At 42.0% G+C, this 24,825-nt stretch overlaps 1 protein-coding gene across 4 annotated transcripts in view; it reads left to right on the top strand.

Moving 5' to 3' along the window:
• Positions 1-24,825, top strand: part of QTMAN (queuosine-tRNA mannosyltransferase) — a 161,593-nt gene that overhangs the window by 35,134 nt on the left and 101,634 nt on the right. The gene's annotated exons all lie outside the window — the stretch shown is intronic.

Here is a 24,825-nt window from a genome sequence, read left to right as displayed (position 1 = left end):
TCCTGGAAGTCGGGGGTTGCTCAGAACCCTCATCGCGGCTGAATGGACGTTTTTAACAGTACCAAAATGGTGTCCTCCCTCATCTGCGATTAGTCTGATATTTAACAGTCAGCCCCGATCCAGCGAGGCCTTGATAACGGACACATTTTCATCGGTTCTTGACGTTAAAGGTCCCATGAGCGCTGTTCATCCTCAACCGCTTCCCTTCCATCCTTGAAGGCCTAGTGCCATCTGAAAACTTGGGCTGACGACAAAGCAGCTGCCCCATACGCCGTCTTCAGCATCTCTAGGGTTTCTGAAGCTGTTCGATGCTCCTCTGCATTTTCGTCCGGGACGAGAGGGAAAACAAGGTCGCATTTTTGTAACGTACCGACGCTTCGAAAGGCTCAGGCTCAACTGAGAATGGTCAGGCCGTATACCTGAGATACCCCCCCCCCCCCCGCAACAACCTCCATCCCCACTTTTCCCCCTTGTGTGGCGACTAAAAAATAATTCTCATTCCTGTCGAGACGCACCTCGTATTTTTGTTGAATGCTGAATAATCAGTGTTTCCGGACCATAAAGTGCCAAATTAAAGGAAATTGAAAGGAAAGCTGGGTGACACCAATATTGCTTCCGTTCCACATGCAGTAGGGTACAGGCCCATAGCAAATATCAAGCTAGGTCCCCATTTTAGTGCTAGGCTTTGCCACCCAGAACAGAAGGGCATTCTGTTTGTTTCCCCTCCATGTCAATTCCCCACCTCTCTGTTTTCTTTACAATGCAGTTCTTGTGTAGAGGGGAGTCCTAATAACAACAGAGATGGAACAATCAGGGTTGGCCCCGCGTCTCCAAGGACCCCACAGCAGCCTCATTTAGCTGCTTGTATGGTATGTACACCCTTGCCCACGGAGGTACTTACCTGGTTTTCCCTGTCTTCTAAGTGGCAAGTCTCTCTATGTATGAAATAACCCTCTCACCCCTATAATGATGCACAGCTAGACAAATTTGCCTTTTAGGGATGTGGTAAAGTAGGGCAGAAACACCTACGGAGGTCATTTGTAGCCATTTCCTATACCTCAAACTTTAATGCAAACATTTGTTTACTTTGAAAATGTTTAATTAGAGGGGGCAACACACTTTAACCCCTTAATGACCGGGCCATTTTGCACGTTAATGACCAAGGATTATTTTTTGTTTTTTCACGGTCGCATTCCAAGAGTCGTGACTTTTTTTTTTATTCCGTCGACATAGCCGTATAAGGGCTTGTTTTTTGCGGGCCAATGTGTAGTTTTCATTAGTACTATTTTGGGGTACATAGGACTTATAGATTAACTTTTATTTTATTTTTTATGGGGGGAATGGGAGAAAAGAGAGAATTTTGCCGTTGTTTTTTGCGTTTTGTTTGGACGCCGTTCATCCGGCGGTTTAATTAATGTGTTCATTTTATTGTTCAAGTTGTTACGATCGCGGGGATACCATATATGTGTGTGTGTGTGTGTGTGTGATTTTGTTTTGACAGTTTTACTAAATAAAACCACTTTTTGGGCCAATCAGGACACTTTTTGGGCCCATCAGGACACTTCACTATGCGATCTGTTGATCGCATATATAATGCTTTGGTATACTTAGTATTATTGCCTGTCAGTGTAAAACTGACAGGCAACCTATTAGGTCATGCCTCTGGCATCGCCTAACAGGCAGATGCTGAAGACAGACCTGGGGGTCTTTGTTAGACGCCTGGCTGTCATGGAAACCCGACGGCGACCCGCGATTTGTTTGCGGGGGCGCCGATCGGGTGACAGAGGGAGCTCCCTCCCTCTGTCAAACACATTAAATGCCGCTGTCACTATTGACAGCGGCATTTAATGGGTTAAACTGCCGGAATCGGCGCACGCTTCGATTCCGACAGTTGCAGCAGGAGCCAGGCTGTGTATAACAGCCGGGCTCCTGCCGCTGATCGCATGGGTACGCTGTCAGTACCCGCGCCATCACAGGACGGATATATCCGTCCTCCTGCGCGAACTAGCAGCTGCTGAGGACGGATATATCCGTCCTTCGGCGTTAAGGAGTTAAAGGGGTAAGATAAAATTGATGGCCTCCAGGTAGGCGATCAATATCTGATCGGTCGAGGTATGGCTCTTGCCACCCTTCCAATCAGCTGTTTAAGGGGCCCGCTGCTTCCCCTTCATCTCTTACAAATGGGAGAAGGCTGCAATACTGTGATCTACCACTACGACGCCATTTGACAATATGAAGCAGTCCCATTAATTTCTATTGCCCACGGACACCTTCCCGTATATTTACGGGAAGGTATCCGTGACGTCGAAAGGCTCTGCAAATGATAGAACATCACCTATTTTTTACTTTTTACGGGCCGTGCCCCCATTCTTTATATGGCAGCACGGCCCACAAATGCGGGTGGCTGTCGCCAGCCGTGCCCGTGATTACGGGCATGTTCGTGTGCAGGGGGCTTAAGGGATGAAGGAGAAGCAGCAGCCCCTTTAAACAGCTGATCAGTGGGGGTACTGAGAGTCAGACCACCACTGATCAGATATTCTGATCCTGAGGATAGGCCATCAATTTTATCTCGCCGGACAACCCCTTTTACACCACTTGTTGCAATAAAAGTTTTGCTTATTAGAAGACTGAATTACTGTTTATTATAATATGCCACTGGTTTTTTTTTTTTTTCATTGCTTTCCCTTATCCTTCCTCTTTAAAATACTCATGTAGCCCGTGAGTTCATTTCATGTACAAATTGCACAGCTCCCCTGAAACTAGCTGAGTGGAAATGGAGAAGAAAAAGGTTAGGGATTGCTGTGGCCAAACTGAGATTTATAAAGCAAGCTCTTAGCCCAGAGTGTTTTTGAGTTATTTTCAAATGGTAATTTGCTTTATCCAAACCAAACGCATATAGTGTAAGTAAGTGATTATTTGCATGACTGACAATCATTCCCTGCCCGCAGTCTTTTTAAAATGCATAATTTTGCAGAGATGCAAAATAAAATACAAAAAAAATCAAAAATCTCAAGGCTAAAGAACTTAGGTGATTTATTTTGTGCTGTCTGACCTCTATTTCGGCTCTGTCCTTAACTCATTGTATTCTCCATTTGCAATATTTCAATTGCATTTTGCCCTAAACTTTTTTTTAAACAAAAACATTAGCAAATATTAGTCCCGGAGTCGTCCTCTTCTGTCAAGTTGTTGCAAATTTTTTAAAAAAAAATTCTGTAGGTTTATGTGTTTTCTTGGAAAGCTGGGTGACAACCAAAACATCCAGCACTGTTACCCAGCAGAGTTTAACTTTACAGAAAAACTTCCTTGGATGAGCTCGACAATCTTCTGACATCAGTCAAGTCGAAATTTAACATGTCAGATACTTGATTCTCTCATGGGACTACCTGTGACCACCACATTAGTTGCAGATCCTGTTGAAATCAATGTGATCTGCTGACTATAGTCCTTGGTTAGACTTTCAAAGTGTGCAGAGTCCATAGAAGACTCGTCTGACTGTGGATGGAAAAACAGACTCCGGGCCAAGTCATTCAGATAGTTCAGACACTTAAAGGGTTACTCCGGCCAAAACTAAACTTCCCCATGTGACCATTATGGTATTCCATGTGTCCTGTTATTTTTCTTGCTGCTTCCATCCCCATATATCAGACCGGGACGGTTGCTTAGCAGCAGTGTGAATCAGACTCGGTGACTCCTTTCTCTACTTGAGTCCATGGAGATCTATGTGTCACCCATCACAGGCTTCAGCGGTTCCTGTACCACACTAGTTTTGCACAGGGGGAGGGACAGAAACTTTGATCATCAGCTACCATTGATACTTAAACCGGTTCCTGTCACACAGGTGTAGAAGAATGTAGTGCAGCCTCCCTGGCTGTATGGTTTCTCAGCTTATTTAGGGGTATATAGAGAGAATGATAATCAAAGTGTCGCCCTGCATGCAGAAATGATATGGTCTTTAGCTGGTCATGTGATGCTTTACTGAAGCATCATGGGATTGATAGCAAAGCAGAGAGGAAGAGAAAGCTGGAGAAATCTAAGAATCAAAATGGAGGCCTTTATAAGGCACAGACTAGGCAGAAGTTCAAAAAGTAAGTACAGTATACATAAGAAGTGTAGGGTGTGGTATACAGTCAGGTGCAGACATGGAAAGTTGTGTTTCCACTGGAGGTCTTTTCATGGACCCGTCTGGTAGCATATACTGTAGCAGCCTTCGTATGACACGAACTAAGCCCGTTTTCACCCAAGTTGAGAACAACCGTATCTTTTTGTTTTCTGATTTTTATTTTTTATTTTTTTTGGGTACTTACCCTATAAGTTTTCCAACGTTTTTCCAGTAGAAGAAACAAACTGGGCAGTCCTCATCGCTTACCCACGTGACCTCTCAGCCTACCATGTAGCCTAGATTTACCATGGTATGCCTTCGTCTTCAACAGCGCTTCTGTGCATGCTTGCAAGTATTTCTTCTTAATATATTACAATGTCACAATTACGGCGCGTGCGTGCCTTGGCGCTATTGACTTCTATGGAGAATTCACCGCACGTGGTGTGTTTTACAGCGCTACTGAGGCGTCTATACGTTGCGTTGCTGAATAAAGGGCCTCTTCGCATGCTTGTCCTGAATACTAGTGGACTACAGGAGGACGTAACCACTAGCAACATAACAAAAAACAGGCTATGTTAAGGGGTTATTGACAAACCGTGTACTTCTATATATTGGAGAGATAATCTTCGGAAAACCCCTGTAATAAAGATCATCTAAAAGCTGCTCATAGTACTGCGCCATTCGGGGAAGCTTTCAAAAGGGTGCGTCATATGCTAATTATGGCACTTACTGGCCTGATTGGCTGAAAGGGACCACATGGTCACAGCTGACACTCCTTGCGGCACACAAGTACCGTCACCATGTGGCATGCGTTGCACACTTGTGAGCAGGATGCTGATCGGCTAATAGGGTTGAGCAGTCGCAGGTAAATTTAATTCTATACAGAATAAGCACCATCCGCAGAATACAGGTACTGTTGATGGCAGCTTGCATTCTGTTTGTGGAGCTGACAGCTGCGGGGAATCTGAATTTTCAAGGGCTTTCCTGCTATTGAAGAAATCTAAGAAGTTTCATGCTGCACGTGAACCTTGAACAAGGAGAGACTGATGCATTGTGATGCCGAGGAAAAACAAATCCGACAAGGAAAATGCCTTTGTTGATATGGCAACAAAACTTTCCCTGTGTTTACGGCGCTCCAACTGGCGCGCTGCTCGGTATAAATGTCTGTAAATTGCTCAGCGTCAAACCCCTCATCCGAATCTGCTCTAGAATATGATATTTCTGCAGACGCTCGGCGGTAGTTGCAGAATTATTGTGAATGTTTAATGGCTGCAGAAAATTGTTCTTGTTACTGATCTGTTATTTTACACTACACCTTTTACATTTTTTAGAAGGCTGAGAACAATACAACCACAATACAGCACTTGTCTCGGTTTAATCCGGCCCCGAGTAATGGAAAAGCCATGTTCAAATAAAAAGAGGCCTATTGGGATTTCTACGTTTTATTTTTCAACAAATACTATCATGAAGATAACATGTAAGCACTTTCCCTGGCACTCTTCTCCTAGATTCTAGGAGAAATCCTCCTACACGATGAAGAACTAGGTCGTGTCAGCTAAAGGACCACTAAGGCTAGGTGACAACTTCTGCCAAAAGATATTACAACCCATAGACTAAGATTGCAGTTCAGTGCATCTGGGACACTGTGGCAACCCAAAGTTGTAGTCAAAGTTAATCGGTCAGGTCTCTAACCGGCAGTATAGAGAGACGAAAGGGCGCTGAGCTTGAGGGTATATGGCCTTCTATGATTTGGTTCTGAATTTATATATAAAAAGCTGTTTAAAGGGTAACTAAACTTCCAAAAAACTTTTGACATGTCAGGAGTTTTGATCATTGGGGGTCCGAGCACTGAGACCCCCACTGATCGCTAAAACGAAGATGCCGGAGCGCTCGGTTGAGCGCTGTGCCGCTTAGTTTCTGATCGGCTTTCATCGGAATGCCGAGCATGTGGTGTACGGGCTCATGAGTCTATTAGTCCACACACCGCTCACTCGACTTTCAGAGGAAAGCCGATGGGAAATGAAGCGGCACAGAGCGCTTCTGCTGCTTCATTTTAGCGATCAATGGGGTTCTCTGTGCTCGGACCCCCACCGATGAAAACTTCTGATGCATCACTATGACATGTCAAATGTTTTTGGAACATTTACCCTTTAAACTCTCCCGTCGATCAGAAAATTATTACCTATCCTATGAATAGGTGGATTCTGTGAATACCCCTTTAAGACTCCGTAGCTGGATCTCTGCAAGGAGAATCCATACCTTCCAAGTGTAAAGAGGTAATAATGTATTCAGAAAGCCCATTCTGGTTTGTGAAGTGGTCAATAGTCACAGTATTTTAAGGATTGTATATGCAAAATTTGCAACAAGGAACTCCACTCCTACAACCCAATTGTTCTAGTTATTGTGCACCATAAGTAGCTGTCTGATTCCAGCCTTCACTACACAGGCAGCACCATCACAGGAGAGCGCATAGAGGGACTCCATATTGTTACTTTCTATAGTATAAAAGATCTAGAACGCCATGGTTGCTGTATGACATTTCAGACCAGGAACATCTCTGTATGGAGACACTGAATCAACTTCTTTAGTCATATATATAGATGCTTGGTCTGTATTATCCCGTGCATTGAGACCCAAGGATTTGGCAAGCCACCCCCTGCTAATGAACACGGAGAACAAAAGACTGGAATTATTTAATATTTCTAAGGCTCCGTTCACATCTTGTTTTTCAGGCACGTCTGAGGTATACGCCGGGAGTATTTGCTGACGTGTGTGTATGGCAAAAAAGTGTCCTTTAGGCATACGCTGGGCCGGCATGTGTCAGCATACCTTTTTTATTTTTTATAACTATCGAAAAGCCGGGTCTACCACGGTTTTCTCTGCAGTCGTAACACAGTAAAGAAGCGTATACCACATGGTATACAGGTTCTTTTTTTTTTTACAATGGGAGTCAATGACTGATGTATGCCACTGTATGCCATGTAGTGACATATGCCGGAGAATATTTCCAACTTATAACAACTTATACTTCCAACGTGCCTGAAAAATGAGAAGTGAACTTAGCCTTCGTATCACCAAGTATGTGTTGAACATATGAGACATGCATTATATGATAGATCTACACACGCCCTGCCCATATATCCTGTCCCAAAACCTGCAGCACTCACTGGCTTCAGTTTGACTTACACATGCTAGAGTCACATGAGGACGTACATGGGGAAAAAATGTGCAAGCCAGGTTATAGACCAGAGCAATTTTTTTCTTTTTAATTTTTCTTTTGATCCTGCGATCCTGGGGATTATGACTGTAGACAACATCCTATAAATCTCCTGCTCAATAGAAAATCAATGACGATCATTCGGTCACCAAAGATCTACAGATTAAAGCTAGTTTCACTCGTATTTTTCATCTGCACTGCGCCGGTGTTTATACAGTCCATGTTGTGGAGCCAATATTAATCTATGGGGCTTCTCTTGGCTGTCTTATGTGTTCTCTGTTCCTCTTTGGAAGACGTAATATTATTTAGCATAATATGGGTGAAACACTTATTCAAACATATGATCCGTATTAATGGACATATTAGGGATCCGCATTCTCCCTTTGGAGTCATGCACTTGTGTGAAACTAGTCTAATGTTTTGACTGCTGGTTCTCAGTCAGTTCTTCAGGTCCTTCGTTTTGCTACCAAGTTCACAGAATATATTGGGATTGAGTAGGGTCTCTTGTCCGTGCCAGTGGAGACCCTTACTTACCAAGACCATTAAACTGACTGTCAAGGTGTATCTGTACTATTTTAGGGTAAAACACAATAAAGAGTTCTTCCCAACCCCTGTCCATGTGTCTAATATTGCATATAAATGTCCTAGATTGAAGTTCTCCACTAGGGGCCCCCTCTATTAGCCAAAGAGGAGAGTCGCAGCAGGAAGAATGTGCAGCACCCGCAGCTTCTCCAGCCATAACAACGGTTCTCCAGGGTTTTTGCTGCCGGACCTGCAGCAATCTGCTGTCACCAGTAGATTCTCATTTAGAGGAGGGGTGTTCCAACTAGAACAGCGCCTTTAAGTCCACTCACTAAGGGCTCATTAAGATGAGCGCGTATCTCGTCCGTGTGGCGGTCGTTAAAACAACTCATTTATTTCAATGCGGCCTTTCACACGACGTTTCAACGGAGCGTGTGAAGGGTCTGTGAAAAGATAGAATATGACTCTAGTCTATGGGGTATCCGTGACAACGCGTCCCACATGGGAGCACCTCAGACGTAAAAAACTGCGTTTTTTTACGTCTGAGCTTAGCGACTCTCGTCTGAATGTAGCCTTGTAGCAAATGTGTGTGTGTATATATATATATATATATATAGACCCACACACACTGTGTGTGTGTGTGTGTGTGTGTGTGTGTGTGTGTGTGTGTGTGTGTGTGTGTGTGTGTGTATACTGTACCAGTCGAAAGTTTTTGGACACCTTTTCATTCCTAGGGTTTGTTTTTTTTTTGTTTTTTTTTTCTACGATGTAGATTCATATTGAAGACATGTAAACTTTGACATGCAAACGCTCGTTCTTCTACTGATTGTATAATTTTAAATGCCCAAAATATTATCGATGCCGGCAGCACATCTCCCTGTATAAATAGGGAGACGCGCTGCCAACATGATGATAATGTATGTATGGGGACGAGCGGTCGTAGTAAAAGGAGCAAACGAGCGCCGATCAACGAGCTGTCTCCAAAATAGCCCGGTCTGACAGTACCTTTACCTCTGCTGCAGGGGATAAGCTCGTTAGAGTTACCAGCGCCTCAGATCAGAGCCACATAAATGCTTTACAGAGATCAAGTACCAGACACATCTCCACATCAACTGTTCAGAGGAGTCTGCGAGAATCAGGCCTTTATGGTCAAATTGCAAAGAAGAAACTACTGAGGAACAAGAATAAGAGAATTGTTTGGGCCAAGAAACAGAAGGCATGGCCATTAGACCAGTGGAAATCTGTATTTTGGTCTGAGTCAAAATGTTAGATTTTTGGTTTCAACCGCCATGTCTGTGAGACGCAGAAAAGTTGAGCGGACGGTTTCTACATGTGTGGTTCCCACCGTGAAGCATGGAGGGGAAGGTATGATGTGGGGGTACTTTTCTGGTGACACTGTTGGTGAGTTATTCATAATTCAAGGAACACTTACTCAGCATGGCTACCACCTCATTCTGCAACGACATGCCCTCCCATCTGGTTTGTGCTTAGTTCATTTGTTTTTCAACAGGACAATGGCTCCAAGCACACCTCCAGCCTATGTAAGGGCTATTAGACCAAGAGGGAAGGCGATGGAGTGCTGCGTCCGATGACATGGCCTCCACTATCACCAGATCTAAACCCAATTCCGATGGTTTGGAAAGAGTTGGACCGCAGAGTAAAAAAAAAGCAGCCAACAAATGCTCGGCACCTCTGGGAACTTCTTCAAGACTGTTGGCAAACCATTTCATGTGACCACCTCATGAAGGTGATTGTGAGAATTGCAAGTGTGCAAAGCCGTCATCAAATCAAAAGGGGGCTACTTTGAAGAATTTAAAATATAAAACATTCTGGTTTCACGCTTTATTGTTTACTACTTAATTCCATGTGTTCCTTCGTAGTTAGCATGTCTTCAATAAGAATCTACAATGTAGAACCCCCCCAAAAAAAAAAAAAAAAAATGGCTGTGTAAATAGCCTCATAGAAATACATTGATTTTTATGCAACCGTGTGACAGCCGTTAAAAAAAACGACCGTCACACGGCCGTTTTTACCGTTAGTGCGAAAACTGAAATTCTAATGAAATTCGAATCCGTACAGAATCACAAACGCCATCCTTGCGCCATGACTACAGTATTAGCGGCAAGGTCTGTAGCAATACAAACATTTCCGGAAGCATCTTTCAATTTGGATTTCTCTTCTGTTATCTTTAGGAGAGCAAAAAGAAGGGCAGAGGGAGTGGATTAACACATGACTCCAGGTTCAGACTTCACACAGAGTTTGTAGTCTGTATCCATGGAGAAACTTATGTCTGCATAGGAGCTGCATACACAAAACGGTAGCACATTTTCAATCAAGGCTGCAAATCTGCTTCAATTTGGTACAATCATTTTTTTTTTTTACAATTGCTCATATCCTTTAACTTAAGATGTCTCCTCTTCTCATGCCCATAATATTTGTGGAGTGTGAGAAGCTTTTCTTCTATTTAACAGGTCAGAAAAATATTCCTAGAAATTAGGAAACCAACTTTTTTCTCACAAATTGGGATGAAACAAGCACTTCCTTGGGAACTTTTCACCATTCTACTTCTCATAGATCATGGGATTTTTTTTTTCTGGTCTCTGTAGCATAATAATGTTATAGAAATTTAAGGATCCCACCGTAAATGCAGAAGTTATACTACAAGATCCACATTGCTAGGAATTAAGCCTGGGCTCCTCGCCCAAGTGAATCTGGAATAACTGGGAACTACGTATAAACAGAAATGTTATATACCTTGGAAACGAAACTCTTTACTGCTATGTATACACCGCAGCGTGTTTCATAAAAATATATTATACATTTACGGCCGTTGCCATTCGCTTCTAAAATAAACACAATTTGTGTGGAGTCATTTTGTTCCGATCCTGAGCTAATTTATTAAAATACTTACATTTAATGGCCCGACGGTAGGTAGCTCGACCCCTTTCCATTATTAAATTGACCGTGATCGATCAGGAGGCAGAGTAATAGAAAAACTTTTTGAAATTTTTAGATACGTTTTTTATTTTCGTTGTAATTTTTTTTGACGTCGCCCATTATTTGATGAATATATCGAGTTCCGCTCATGTTGCGTACAATACATTCCCACACAGCTTGTATTTTGTGTTTGTGTTGAAATTTCTCTGGAGGATAAATGTCTTGTAAAACATTCTTGCTCGGCAGCATGAACGAATTATTAAACTCCAGAGCATTAAAAGAGAAGTGTACTGAAGAAAAGAATTTTTTCATTAAAATGCAGTTTGTATTGATAAAACAGATTACCAGCATTTGATGAAATGTGAAACTTGGATCTATCCGTATCGCTAAATCACCGTAAGGTTTATTTTGGCACAAAAAGAGAAGTATGAAATAAACTTCAGGACCAATTAGTCTACCTACTATTGCTGTAATTGACTTTACTGTGCTATTTGGCTTTTATATATTTATTTTTTATTTATTTTTATTTGACATCTAATTTTTCCGTTAATATGTGTTTATAATTATAATTTTTTTAATTATTTTATTAGCCTTTTAAAAAATACAAAATAAACATAGTTTATGGGTTTTATATATAATAGACTGGTCAATAATAAAAATGGAAGCGTTCAGGTTACTCACTGTTGGGTGAATACATTTTTCGTTTTAAGTTTGTATTCAATTTAAATTTTGGAATAATTTTTTATTCTACTTATTCATTCTGTCTTTTCATATTCTGTACTAATGTATAGTCTCACATCAACCTATAAGGGCTGAAAGGATTTTGTAAAACTGAACAGGAAAATACTTAAATCCTATATAGAAATTATTAAAAATAATTGGAAAAAATTCGATTTTGTACAAATTTATAGCCTGTAGCTAATTTACATATGTAACAATATATTATTTTGGCAAATACTATTATTGGTGTTAAATTGGAAAGACACTGCCTGCAATGTGGGGAAAAAAATAAGATCATTAAATTTTATACATATATAGTATTAATAAATTCATATATATATATATATATATATATATATAATATATTTTTATTTTTTTAATTTTAATTTTTTGTTAAATAGTCAGTATCCTCATAGCATTTATAAATCAATATAATAAACAGCAATAAAAGAAAAGTGTGTGTGTATATATATATATATATATATATATATATCAAAATCGGTTCCCTAGGGCTTGCACCCACAGATTGCAGGTCCTGTTGGACTTTTGGATTTGCTACATATACGTATGGATATAAATATGTGTGTGTGTATATATATATATATATATATATATATATAATAGATATTTATATAATATTTTACATTTAATCTTGAGCCAGTCGTGCATTATATATATTTTTTTTCAGTTTGAAGTAAGTCATCATTATCCTCATTGTCAGTGCCATTTATCAATTGGCAGGCTGGACATTGACTCATTGAAATGTAATAGTAATAGAGCTGGCTGTGAGGAAGTCCTGACGACATACGATGCAAACTCATTTGTCACCAAGGGGCTCTACTGGCTTCTTACCTTTCCCAATATTGGAGCTCATATTTTCTTAGACTGTGATATGAGAAGTCACAGTGGGCAAAACCTTTGTGGCTGAGATCCCAGAGACCCTCCCAGGATAAGAATTTAACTGTTTGTAGAAGACACACAAGTCTTGAGATTTCTTTAGAGACTACGTGGGTTTGATTGCGTTGTAAGGGGGATACGATAGAATGATCCAAGCAGGTCCGTCCTTCACCACCGTCGTCACAATTTGACCCAATTCTCTTGTAATTTTGTGCCGCCTTGGGTGCTGTGTTTATGGCGAAGTTCTGTGCCATGTATTTTTGCAGTAAGTCAGGCTCTGTGGCAGCTATATGAGAAGGTGTTAATCTAGGAACGCCACAGTTTTGTGCAGGAGGTCCTCTGCCGAAGCCAAAGGTGCTCAGTTCACGCTTTTCAACACTTTGTAAATTGCAAGAATGTTTTGAAAAAATTTTGACAGTCATTTCTGGGGTTTTAGAACTGCCTGTTCTAGTGCATGTAACAGGAAACACGCAGTAAAACACAGATATCAATCATATGGAATTACTTAGGTGACTCAAACTTGGGTATATATGTTTTGCTGGGGTCGGGCCAGAATAGAGGGGGGTGGGGGGTGCGAACTGAGGCCTGTGTTTTATGGCATACTACAATCCTAGTAAAAAATAATAATTTGCATATCTATAAATCAGGTTGATACAAGTCGTCAGTCTAAATCCACTGTGTATTCTAAAAATAATAGGCTTGTAGGTTACAATTTTAGTTACAGGCATCACAATTGCTCTGGGTAATGAGGAACAAACTCAACTCTTCAGATAAATATATAACCTGACCCCTGTAGTTACTTACTCTGAACATCTGCTACCAAAACCTGATACAGAACATGTGCGCTTCGCTTACGAGGTCCCTCATTGCCGGTATCATTTTGTTTCTCTATAGATTGTAAGCTCTTTTGACCAGGTTTTTTTTCTCATAGCTCTTGCACTATTGTTGTGTTCATGGATCTGAAAACATATATAATTTATCACAAAGAAGTGTCAGCATCCAGTCGAGACTCCTTTATTGTGCCCCCATCAAGTGCATAGAGAACGTACATTTTGCCCCCCCATAAACACTTTTTCAATCTTGAGAAACGCCTGTGTACATAGAGGCTGAAATGTCGGTGTCTGAATGCACTTAAAGGGCTTTTCGTATGAGAAACATTTATGACATATATCCACAGGATATGTCATAAATATCAGATAGATGCGGGTCCCACCTCTCGGACCAGCACCTCTCTCTAGAACGGGGCCCCCTAAACCCCGTTTTACCTTTTTCTGCTCCCTCTTGCCTCCTCGGCCACTTCTTGACCATATGGACGGAAGTCACAAACAGCGTAGCTCACTGAGCTATGCTGTTTCGGTGACTCCCATAGTAGTGAATGGCAGTTATTGCAGCAGAGTAGCATGCGAGCTACGCTGTTTCCGTAACTACCATTCAGTTCTATGGGACTTATGGAAACAGCGTAGCTCAGCGAGCTACGCTGTTTTCGTAACTTCTGTCCATATGGTCGGAATTCACCTGCTTCTGCCGCAACACAGAGCGACAGAACTGGGTTTAGGGGGCCCCGCTCTAGAGATAGGTGCCGGTCCCAGAGGTGGGACCCGCATCTATCTGACATTTGTGTCATAAATGTCTCATGGGAAAACCCCTTTAATGTGGGCACCCTAAAAGAATCTCAACTGGATGCTGACACTACTTAGTCATAGATATAATTTAAGCAGGGGCGGAGCTATATTGGGTGGAGCGGAAGGAGTGGCACCTGGATCCTGGTGTCTGAGGAGGTCCAAGGATTCCACATAAGAAGACACTAGTATTTTATAAATTGTTCATGATATGTTGGGGGCCTAGTTACAGATTTTGAATTGGTTCTTTAGAGCTTCAACTTACGCCTCTGAATTGAATTAATGTAAATACACATACATAGCATTTTAATAGCACTGTAATTCAAGCCCATGATGCTTTGCAGCATAGTCCAAATCCAGATTTGCATTGTTTTTGCTTTTATTTCTTAATTTTCTATTTATTTAAAAAAATAATCCAGTACACCCTCCTTACTGGGGTTTTCCATTTGGAATCATTCATTGCTGCACAATCTGTTCCGGCCTGTGGTTCAGGTTATGATCTATTATAACTTAAATGAAAAGACTCCATAGTTTCAGGCAATGATAACCTAACACAAGGGATCAGCACCTATGTTGATGAAATTTCATCATCTTTTGTTACTTCTCTTCCATCTTTTTTGGTAAACTATAGGTCTACCAGGGACAGGACGAGAAGTCTTCTGCACCTTCGGCGGGTTTGCCGCACGTAATACAGTACCAGCATAGACTATCAGATTCCAGGCAATCTCATGTCCGCACTGCGGTATTTTTCGGGACATAATTTGACCTTTTCAAAACGGCGGCATGTCAATTTATCCTGCAATTCCGCTTGCGAATTCTATCCCTGTGGTTCTACCGAAATATGCAGCAAAACCCGCAGCATGAAAACGCAGCGATTTATGCAACAAAACGTAAACCCCGCACCTTCAGGTGCGTTTTTTTCCTGCACATTTCTTGCGGTTTTGCTGCATAATTTCCGCAGCAAAATACGCAACGTGTTCATGTAGCCTTACAGGGATGATTAGCACTTCTTTAAAGGAAACCTGTCAGTAGATTCGGAGCGGATAAACCACCAATGTGCCGTTATGCAGCTGAGCTTTAGTGTTCAAAACGTAAACGATCATTTAGGGAATAATTAGTAAAGTAAATTACAATTTACCAAGATGAGACGGGGACCAGCATCAGGCGCATGCACATTGCGCACACGAAGCCGAGGACCGTATTCTGCCCATGCGCAGTGAAGCGAGTTGCACTGTTCTTGGCTTCATGTGCGCAATTTACATTTGCCCAATGCCGCCGGACTCCTTACTTGGACTCCTTTCAGTAAGTTGTAATTTACTAACTATTCCCTAAACGTCTGTTTTTGAAGAAGGCAGGTATAGAACACTAAACCTCAACTGCATAATGGCGTGCCGGTGGTTTAGTGGCTTCAAACCTACTGACAGGTTCCCTTTAAACTTTTCAAGTATTTTCCCCGATTATAGACTCCTAGTATCCCTTAAAATATACTGATCCTAACCCATTAGTGTGAATGCAGCCTAATATTCTGAGAAAAAAGGGGCGAGGCGGTTATTAGCTAATAAGCACACAATTTTTTTGTGGTGTTTGGGCTAATCGTGCTGCGGACCTGTCCCCATACTATGCTGCTCTTAAAGGCTATGTACACCTTTGTGCGCAATTTAGTTTTTTATGTAAATAACTATTTTCGTGTTTTTAACCAACATTTTAAGTTCATTTTATTTTATATTTCTTTTTTAACCGCTTCTATGTATCCTGTGTACATAGAAGCTGTATCGTTCTGTTTTAGTTGATTCCGTCAGTTGGTCTGAACTGACGGCTCGGCTGAGAGCGGGTCAGACACGCAGGATCCACATATTATTGACTTAAATTCATAACATATAAAGAAAAAAAAATTCAGAACATAGATGTGATGGATCAAAACAGATATGATTCCAGCTAAAAATACACAAATCTATTTTAGTGTTGCCACTGGACACAATATAAAACGAAATAAAAAATCAACTACACCTTACATCAATCATGCATAGGAAAATGTATATCGGTGTATAAAGCAATGTGAAGTTTAATCTTTCGCCTTGTGTTACTGATTTCCTTAACGTCCTCAGTGTCACTCTCCGTGTGAATTTCAATAACTACTCCTCGCGGTGTTCAAGACGGAAGACGTCTTTGAGCAGATCACTTGTCTGAGCTCCGATACCCTGTCACTCCCTGACATTTGTGCGTACGTCGGCAGTCAACAATGTAAACTCATTTCCAGGGCTCTTGATGGCGCGCTCAGAAGAAGCCGGTGGCATATGACACACAAGAGCACTTTACTCACTAATCAGATCGCGGCGCTTACAGCGTATTTACACAAAATAATGAAAACAGCTGTTTAGATACCTTTAAACTCAAGTGTCTCTTTGTTATGGATCTTGCAGTGTGTTCACATTACCCTAGAACTCGTCACGCAGTAATAAAACTGGAGGGAATTGAATTTTACTATAAAATGCCTGAGGTCTTCTTCAGTCACTTCCCTCTTTTGCCAAAATTAACCGCAATGAAACCCATATGGTGTTTGCAAACAATGACCCAAGAAGACAATGTTACATTTTTTTTTTTTTTTTTATAGTTTGTTGTGTTGAGTATTGTTTTTTAATGTTATTTTTATGGACGGACATGTGCAGGGAAGGCCAAATAAGTGTTATAAGAAAGCGACACAGGCTGAACTGTTGTGCCGTAACTTAATATTTTCAATCAATGGCATCGTGTTGCAGATATTAAAATATCAGATTTCCCCCCTCCATCTCAATTCCTGGATTTAGTCATTTGTTGATGGGCTTAAATAGAATACCTGGGTCATACATGGTGTAATAAAATGGTCCAGTATGGCGATTCATCCAAGATTCGTACCATGCATGAGCAATTTTTGTGGGGGCTCCGTAGTGGTTGCTATTGTTGCCAGTACACTCATGCTCTAGGGGGTAGAGCGCTCGCAGTCGTACCTGGCGCCTAAACATTCCTGTGCCACGTGAGAACACGCCTGTTTTAGAAATGGCTCATGTTAGGTGCGCGGCCCTGTTACAGAGTTGGCCCTGGTCCATAGAATGCCATAATCAGAACCGTTGAGACTCTGTGTGTTGCGGTACAGGCTCTGCCGTGTGCATGAGGTCTTCTGCGATTTTCCTCAGTTCGAACCTATCTGAAGGCCTACATGGAGTTTCTATGCCCCCCCCCCCATGCTTATATAGCGTTCCTTCGGCTTCTCTAGGTTCCTCCACCACTCCATAAGCTTATTGATAGACCAGTTTGACTTCCATTGAAACTTGTCCTGCCGTTATACAGTATATGTGAAATAGGGAAAGCAGATGGTGCCCTGGGTTGGGCACAGGTAGGGATGTGAGTGATTATAGTCCCCGTACGATGCTGTGATATATGTTGGCGCTATTTAAGCAACAAAAAAACAAAACACAATCACGTGCCCGGAGGCAGTCTAAACAGCTGATCGTGCGGGTTTTCGGACCCCAAACCGATCATATACTGATGACCTATCGAGGAAAAACTGCCCCAACCCCTTTAACTTCCGAAGAACTGTCTCTCCAGTTCCACTTATAGGCTGCTACCCTGTAAGTCAATGTCCATTTCTTTAGAGAGACAAACCAGAGACACCCATCTGTAGAGTTTTTGCTTCTCTTCAGTACAGAGTAGGGTACTGGTTGGCTGGGTGAGACGCCTTATACGTAGATTTTATTCTGATATTGGAACATTTTTATTGAGGTATGTTAAACTATCGGAACAATATTCTTCCGATTAAATTCTTGTGATGGTAACATAAACCCCTAAGAAACAACATAAGCTAATTATTTTTAGAGAAACATTTACTAAGTCTGCCAAGAACAGCGCCACTCTCATCCATAGGCTGCTTCTGGTATTGCAGCTCCGCCCCATATAAATAAATAAGACTGACTGCAATATTAGACACAACCCATTGACAAGAGTGGCGCTGTTCTTGGCAGACTTAGTAAATGTATGTATATGGCCTGCTGTAGTAAATATAACTAGGTTCAAGCCCCCCTCCCCCTACTATTGCCCTTTAAAAGCCCTATTTACTAAGCAGCCATTTAACATGAAAAAACTTGGCCCCTATCCAGTCAAGGTGCTAATCTGTAGCACGCCTTAGCCGTGATTCATGTGAGAGGGAGCTGGGACCCCTGAGCTTAGCACGCCTTAGTGAATAAGAGCACTTGTGTGCAGGTAGACGCTCTGCCCGTTCTGACGGTCATACGGCCGAAAGCTGCTTACAACACATGAGCCTCAATATCTGGTTTCATAACCTAATTCACCATATGGCTTTGCAGAAAAAAAACAGCGAAATTCAATACAAAACGACCATTTAAAATAGTTTCTTGACGATATTCTGTGTCTTGTTATCTAATATCCTGAAACAGCTTGATAAATGAAGACTTGGTGCTGTTTTTTTCTTCGCATTGATTGCACTTATTTGACATTGCTGTAAATTCCTTGTAAATGTATAAAATTATTGCTGTTGTCAGCTTGCTGCCGAGGCTTTTTTAATCGCGCTATTTATACGCTCCTGTTCACTTTCTTACGGGAAACTATTTGTCTGTAGGAAAAGATCACTTTTTGCTCGCTGACCTCATACGTCGGGCGTTGCGAGCGTTCATCCGGCGGCCTGAGCCAAGCTCATCTAATGTGTAGGATTATTTTACGGATTGGTTGTACATATTTGGGATGGAATTGAATAGCACTTGGCTGTTTGTTCCCTAGGACAATGTTGCCGGGTCGCACCTTTTAGGTTGTGGTTGGAAAATACCCACACGTGCAAGACCACCGCAGTCACGTCGAGACCAAGCTTTCCACCATGCTTAATAAATAAATAAATCTCTGTCATAGGGCAGATGTATAGCCGGCCATACACATGACCTCATCCAAACGTACCAATTTTACCTATGAGAACCTCCGAACTATACTCGACAGCAGATGTTGGGTTAAAGAGGGATCGGGCATGTTGAATTTCAACGTGCCTGATTCTAAAGGTAATTTTACACTGGCCCATTTTGGCCGGTACAACAGCGCCGATCAACGAGACAGCTCGTTGATCTGCGCTAGTTTGCTCTTTTCACAAGGAGCTAGTATGGGAGACGAGCGCTCGTTACTAAGATCGCTTGTCCCCATACATTTCGATCACGTGGGCAGCATGTCGTCTCCCGGTTTAGGCCCCATGCACACGCCCGTAGATTTCATCCATCCGTTAATACGGACCCGTAGTCATTTATAGTCATCCGTAAATCATCCGCATATACGAAATGATGTCCGTAAATACGGTCTGTATTGAATGCGTAATGCACAAAAAAAACTGAGGAATCCCCGAGCGTCACATAGCAACGCTTCCGTAATTACGGAAGTCTACGGATGCTACATAGCCGTCCGTAATTACTTAAGTGCCCATAGACTTCTTTGCGGAGTCTGTGCCGTAATTACGGACAAAAGATACGTTTTAGAATTTCTACGGCACAGACACCCATCCGTAAAAATACGGAAAGGTGGCTGTAGCCCATAAAAATGAATGGGTCTGTAATTACGGATGAAATATACGGTCGTGTGAATGAGGCCTTACACAGGGAGATGCGCTGCCGACATCGATAATATTTTGTGCATTTGAATCAATACAATCAGCCAATGAACGATCATCGGCTGATCGTTGCCCTGTTTACACATGGCAATTTTCGGGAACGAGCGTCCTGTGAACGCTCATTTGCCCGATAATTGGTCGGTGTAAAGGGGCATTTAGTTACCCCACGAGATAAGCTGCTCCCGAGGTGTCAGTTGGTGACTCCCCTGAGTGTGCCTGTTTATGGTGGAGTCGAGAGTTAGGTGTCGACAAAATGAGCGATCTTACACATATGTAGGACCAGCTTAGGCTACGTTCACATCTGCGTCGGAGGCTCCGTCAGGGGCTTCCGGCACAGATCCGGCAGGTTTTGCCGGAGTTTATCGGAGACAATAGTGCAGCATGCTGTGCTATTGTGTTTGGTAAAATCACGGACACCCTGACGGAAAGCCGACGGAACCCATTAAAGTCAAAGGGTTCCGTTGGCAACCGGTGGTATCCGTTTTGCAACAGAACCTTTGCTTCCGTCATTCTCTTGTTCTGCTCCTCTGATGGAGCAGAACAACGGAACACACCAACACAGGTGTGAACCCAGCCTTGCAGGTAAGTATGCCAGTCGGAATGACCAATGTAGAGTCTACTATATTGCTAAGGAACCAAAAAAATATCTTGCTCCAGCGCTGGGTTTAAAAGGAAATATTTTCCAACAATTAGTTTAAAAATGTCAGCGAGCACAGAGGGGTGGATGCATAGAGGCTACGCGTTTCAAACTATTCTCTCGTTCTTATTCGTGGCATAACATACAACCTTAGGCCTTATTCACATGAACGCGTCTGTTTTTCTTGCGTTGCAGTTCCGTGTGACATCAGTGTACGGTGCGTGTCTGCATTTTTTTACGTGCGTATGTCATCCGTATGTCACGCTTTTTTTACGTCCGCAAAATAAATTGAAGGAGGTGTTTTATTTTTTCCTCATTTCTTTAGCAACAGGTGCGTGAAAAACACGGACAGCATGCAGATGACGTCCTTGTGCTGTCTGTGATTTTCACGCACCCATTGACTTCAATGGCTGCGTGATGCGCAAAAAACGCACAAGTATAGGACATGCAGTGAGTTTCACCTGGCGGACACACGCCAGGTGGGTTTGTCTGGAGCTACTCATCATCACCCCACTTAGAATTGTAATTGTTTCCGGAGCCGAACAGCCATGTTTATAGGGGAACAGGCCATCGTCATCCTCCTCTTCTTTCAGGCTACTTATAGTAATAGACTTTTCTTGATAAACCCAAACAATTTCAAAGTGATCCACCAACAATCTAATGTCTATTGTGACCGCTTGATGGTTTCCTGGTATTTTCCATTGGATTTCATCCTGTACATTCCCATAACCACTCCTGGTAACAAAGGTATCTGGCAGCTGCTTATCTCCATCTCTGTATTGAACAAACATGCAACATGTCATTTTTCATGGGAGTGTCAGGCTGATACGGTCCAATCAGTGCTCAGAGTCTCAAACTGTGAAGGGACACGCCCCTTTGACAAGGGGAATGGTAACGCCCAGTTGTTATAAGTTTCTAGGAGGAATAACAGAGGAACGGCACAACACAAAGTTTTAAGAAGAGAAGGTTTTTTTTACTTATTAAGCCCTGTTCAAATAAAGTTTTTTGAAGGAAGATTTTTATCTGCCTGCACGCCGTTTTTCGCTCGCGCCCATCGAGTGCCACGGGGAAAAAAAACGCAGCGAAAATTGATGTCAATGGGAGGTCAGAGGCGTAAACGACCGAAGATAGGGCATGTTGCTTCTTTTTCCGACACGGTTTCCCCGTCAAAAAACGTGTAAAAAAACTCAGTGTGAACAGGGCCTTACTCCCCACTCCATGGTCTTGGGACTGCCCTTGTGTTTAGATGGGATACATTCTAATAATAATTACAACTATGTGAAGTGTCAGGGACGTTACTTTTAAGAAGCAGACGTGGTTGTAATGGCTGTTGATTTATAAATAGTATAATTAGAGGCTTCCCTCCTAAATGCTTCTCCCTGGCGATATAGCGGCGTTTAATGCCCAGTCAAACCCCCTCGTTCAATTTCAAAATTGCCTTGTCAATGAGCTACAGTACGTGCTTGCCAAATAATGTCGCCACTAATACCGCGCCTCTTTCATTTCTTTGTCCTGTGTGTAAATGAGCAATAAATTGTTTGATAAAATGGTCAGAAAGGTCACACTAGTTGTTAAGTGAATTACATATGAGGAATTTAGATAATTTTCCACGCTGATCATTGATGATAACGGCTCTAATGATGTCTGGCTTCTTAGCCGTTGTGAAACCACAAATGATTTTGTGCGTACAATGAGACTTGTAGTTCCCCGAACAGAAATAGTCATAGGTTGTCTATGTTGTAAAATGTTTTCATTTTACATAACAATACTTGTGTTTCGCATTGTTACACGACAGTTTTGTAATTAAAGGGGTTCTCCACGTCACTCTATTAGGCTGTGTTCACACGGGGCGGAGAACACGCAGCGTATCCGCCCTCTGCGCCACAGGGAATTCCGAGCAAAAAGCGCACCAATCTGTTGTGCTTCTTTTTTTTCCGCCCGGAATGTCCGCTGCGGAAAACGGCAGCACATAATTGACCTGCTAGCAGGCCGGCCTCCTGGGATGACGTTACATTGCTGCAGCATGTGATTGGCTGCAGCGGTCACATGGGATAAAACATCATCCCAGGAGGCCACGCTGGAGGGAGGAACACAGACTTCTGGGTAAGAATGAGTTGTTTTTTTTTTTCTGAGTTGCGTTTTTTGACCCCCACCGCAAAAAAATGCAACAACTGCTATTTGTTGCGGGATTTACCTCCCCATTGAATTCAATGGGGAAAACCCGTAACAAATAAGCAGCATTTCCGCAAATACAATTGACATGCTGCAGAATAAAATTCCGCACCGCAGGTCGATTTCTGAGCGTTTTTTCCGCTCAGCATTTGTTTTATCTCATCCACTTTGCTGCTACTGTATTTGCTGCGAATTTTCCACAACAAATTCTGTTGCAGAAAAACCCGCAGTATTTACGCAACATGTGAACTGACCCTTATGGCTGTGTACAAACTCTAAATTGTATGGAGCCGAAATACAGTGCCCATATTGTCCTCTATGGGGCTATACTGTGCCTCTTAATACTCCAAGTTCATATGGAGTTTATACATGACATGCCTCATCGGACGCTGTATTACAGGGGTATTATATAGCAGCGATGTTTCTACGGGGGAATATCTCCGTAATACAGTGCCGTACTGAGGCACCATATGGCGAAGCATGGAATGTCTATAGCTGTCATGTGCATGAGGCCTAAGGCTACAATCATATGGCCGTATATATATGATCCTTCTATTTAATGCCAAAATTGGACTCCATTAGAAGGAAGCAGAAAAATCTTTCTCAAACCAAAAAGCCTTCGGGACCAGATAATTTTTTTTTTAAAGGTGGCGAATATGCGGCTGATACTAAAACTTGAGATTGAGAAGGGTCAAGAAAAAAAAACCATCCCTTTCTCAACTTCTTATTGCCATGTTCTCTCCAGCCATGTCTATTTTTTTGTAAGGAATTGCATTCCTCGTGACATAATAATTCTGGAACATATTTTCTTAAAACTGTTCTTTGTGCCATTCCTCTGTTACTCCTCCTAGAAATGTATCCATAAGTTGACAACTGGGTGTTACCATTCTCCTTGTCAAAGGGGCGTGTCTCTACACACTCTCACTCTGTCGGCACTGATTGGTCATTGTCAGACTGTGTGAGGACACACCCCTAACTGGTAACACCTAGTTGTCAATTTATTTCATAAGTTTCTAAGAGGTGTAACAGAGGAACGACACAACATAGAGTTCTAAGAAAAGATGCTCCAGAATTATTATTTCATGGGGAATACATGTATTTACTAAAACAGAGATGACCGGAATGTGACAGATCTTCTTTTACAAGTTTGTAAAAATAAATATAAGGGGAGAACCTGTTCAATCTGATCAGACAAGGATGAATTCTACCATCAATCACAAGTGATTTTCTGCCGTGTTGAAGCCGTTCTGTATGATATTCCTGATTCTTACCTTTGTCTTGGTGGCCCGTAAGGGGTCTAAGAACTTGTAGTTGTCTCTCGGCCATCAATATCTAGACCAAGGTACCGAGATTTCGTAAAGTCCTATACAATTTTATTGTCCGTATCTGAACTAAGCTTATATTATTTGTTTAATATTTCCCGATATTAGATACAGGAGATTATCAGAACTAATTTTGAGGAGGAACTCTAATGTTACCAGCGTAAAGGACACCGGTGTCTGGACTGGTAATGCTGGTGGAATCTCTAGCGCCATCATCCCTTCACTAGCCTAGTAGATAACACATCCCGATCTCCCAGGACAATAATTTAGAATAAAGGGAAACTCTGGATTTACCAGCGTTTCCATCTAAATTGTAAGCTCTGCAGTGTCGCATGTAATTTATACACATGTGATTTCTGCAATTTGTTTTACAAAGTTTTGTTTCCGTCTAGTAGCCCTGACGTACCCAGCACTAAAAGTCAGCCCTGCATTAAGTTGTCCTGTTTCATTAGGCCGGACGTCGTCAGACGATGTGTTCTGCATTACTACAGCCATATGTTAGTAATATAAAAAGAAAACTCAGCTGGTCACTGTTATCTATTAATAGGGTTTCACACGGTGTAAATTCACATCAATTCAGTGTGTACAAAGGGAAATAAAAACGGACTGTTTCAGATTGTAACTGTAGACATAAATCAACATAAATTACCGAACGCTCCAGTATTAGTGCACCCGGGCCACAGAATGAGTGACCCTCAAAACGACAAACTTTGAACCCTTATAGAGCATTTTCCTCTAAGATACAAAATGAAAATAAATCCCTTAAAGAGGACCTGTCACATCCCTCTAATGTGATTAGTAAGTAATGTAAATACTCCTATTCTGGAACACATTTTTATAGAACTCTGCATTGTGCCGTTCCTCTATTATTCCTCCTATAAATTTATAAATAAATGGACAACAGGGTGTTACCGTTTCCCTTTGTTATCCCTACACAGTTTCACTCTGTCAGCACTGATTGGACAGTGTCAGTCTGTGTATGGACACACCCCCAACTGGTATCACCCAGTTGTCAATTAATTTATACATTTCTAGGCGGAATAATAGAGGA

Source organism: Rhinoderma darwinii, chromosome 6, assembly GCF_050947455.1.
Source record: "Rhinoderma darwinii isolate aRhiDar2 chromosome 6, aRhiDar2.hap1, whole genome shotgun sequence".
In the NCBI taxonomy this organism is placed as follows: Eukaryota; Metazoa; Chordata; class Amphibia; order Anura; family Rhinodermatidae; genus Rhinoderma; species Rhinoderma darwinii.
Note: the sequence above shows the minus strand (reverse complement) of the source record. Positions and strands in the feature narration are given on the sequence as shown.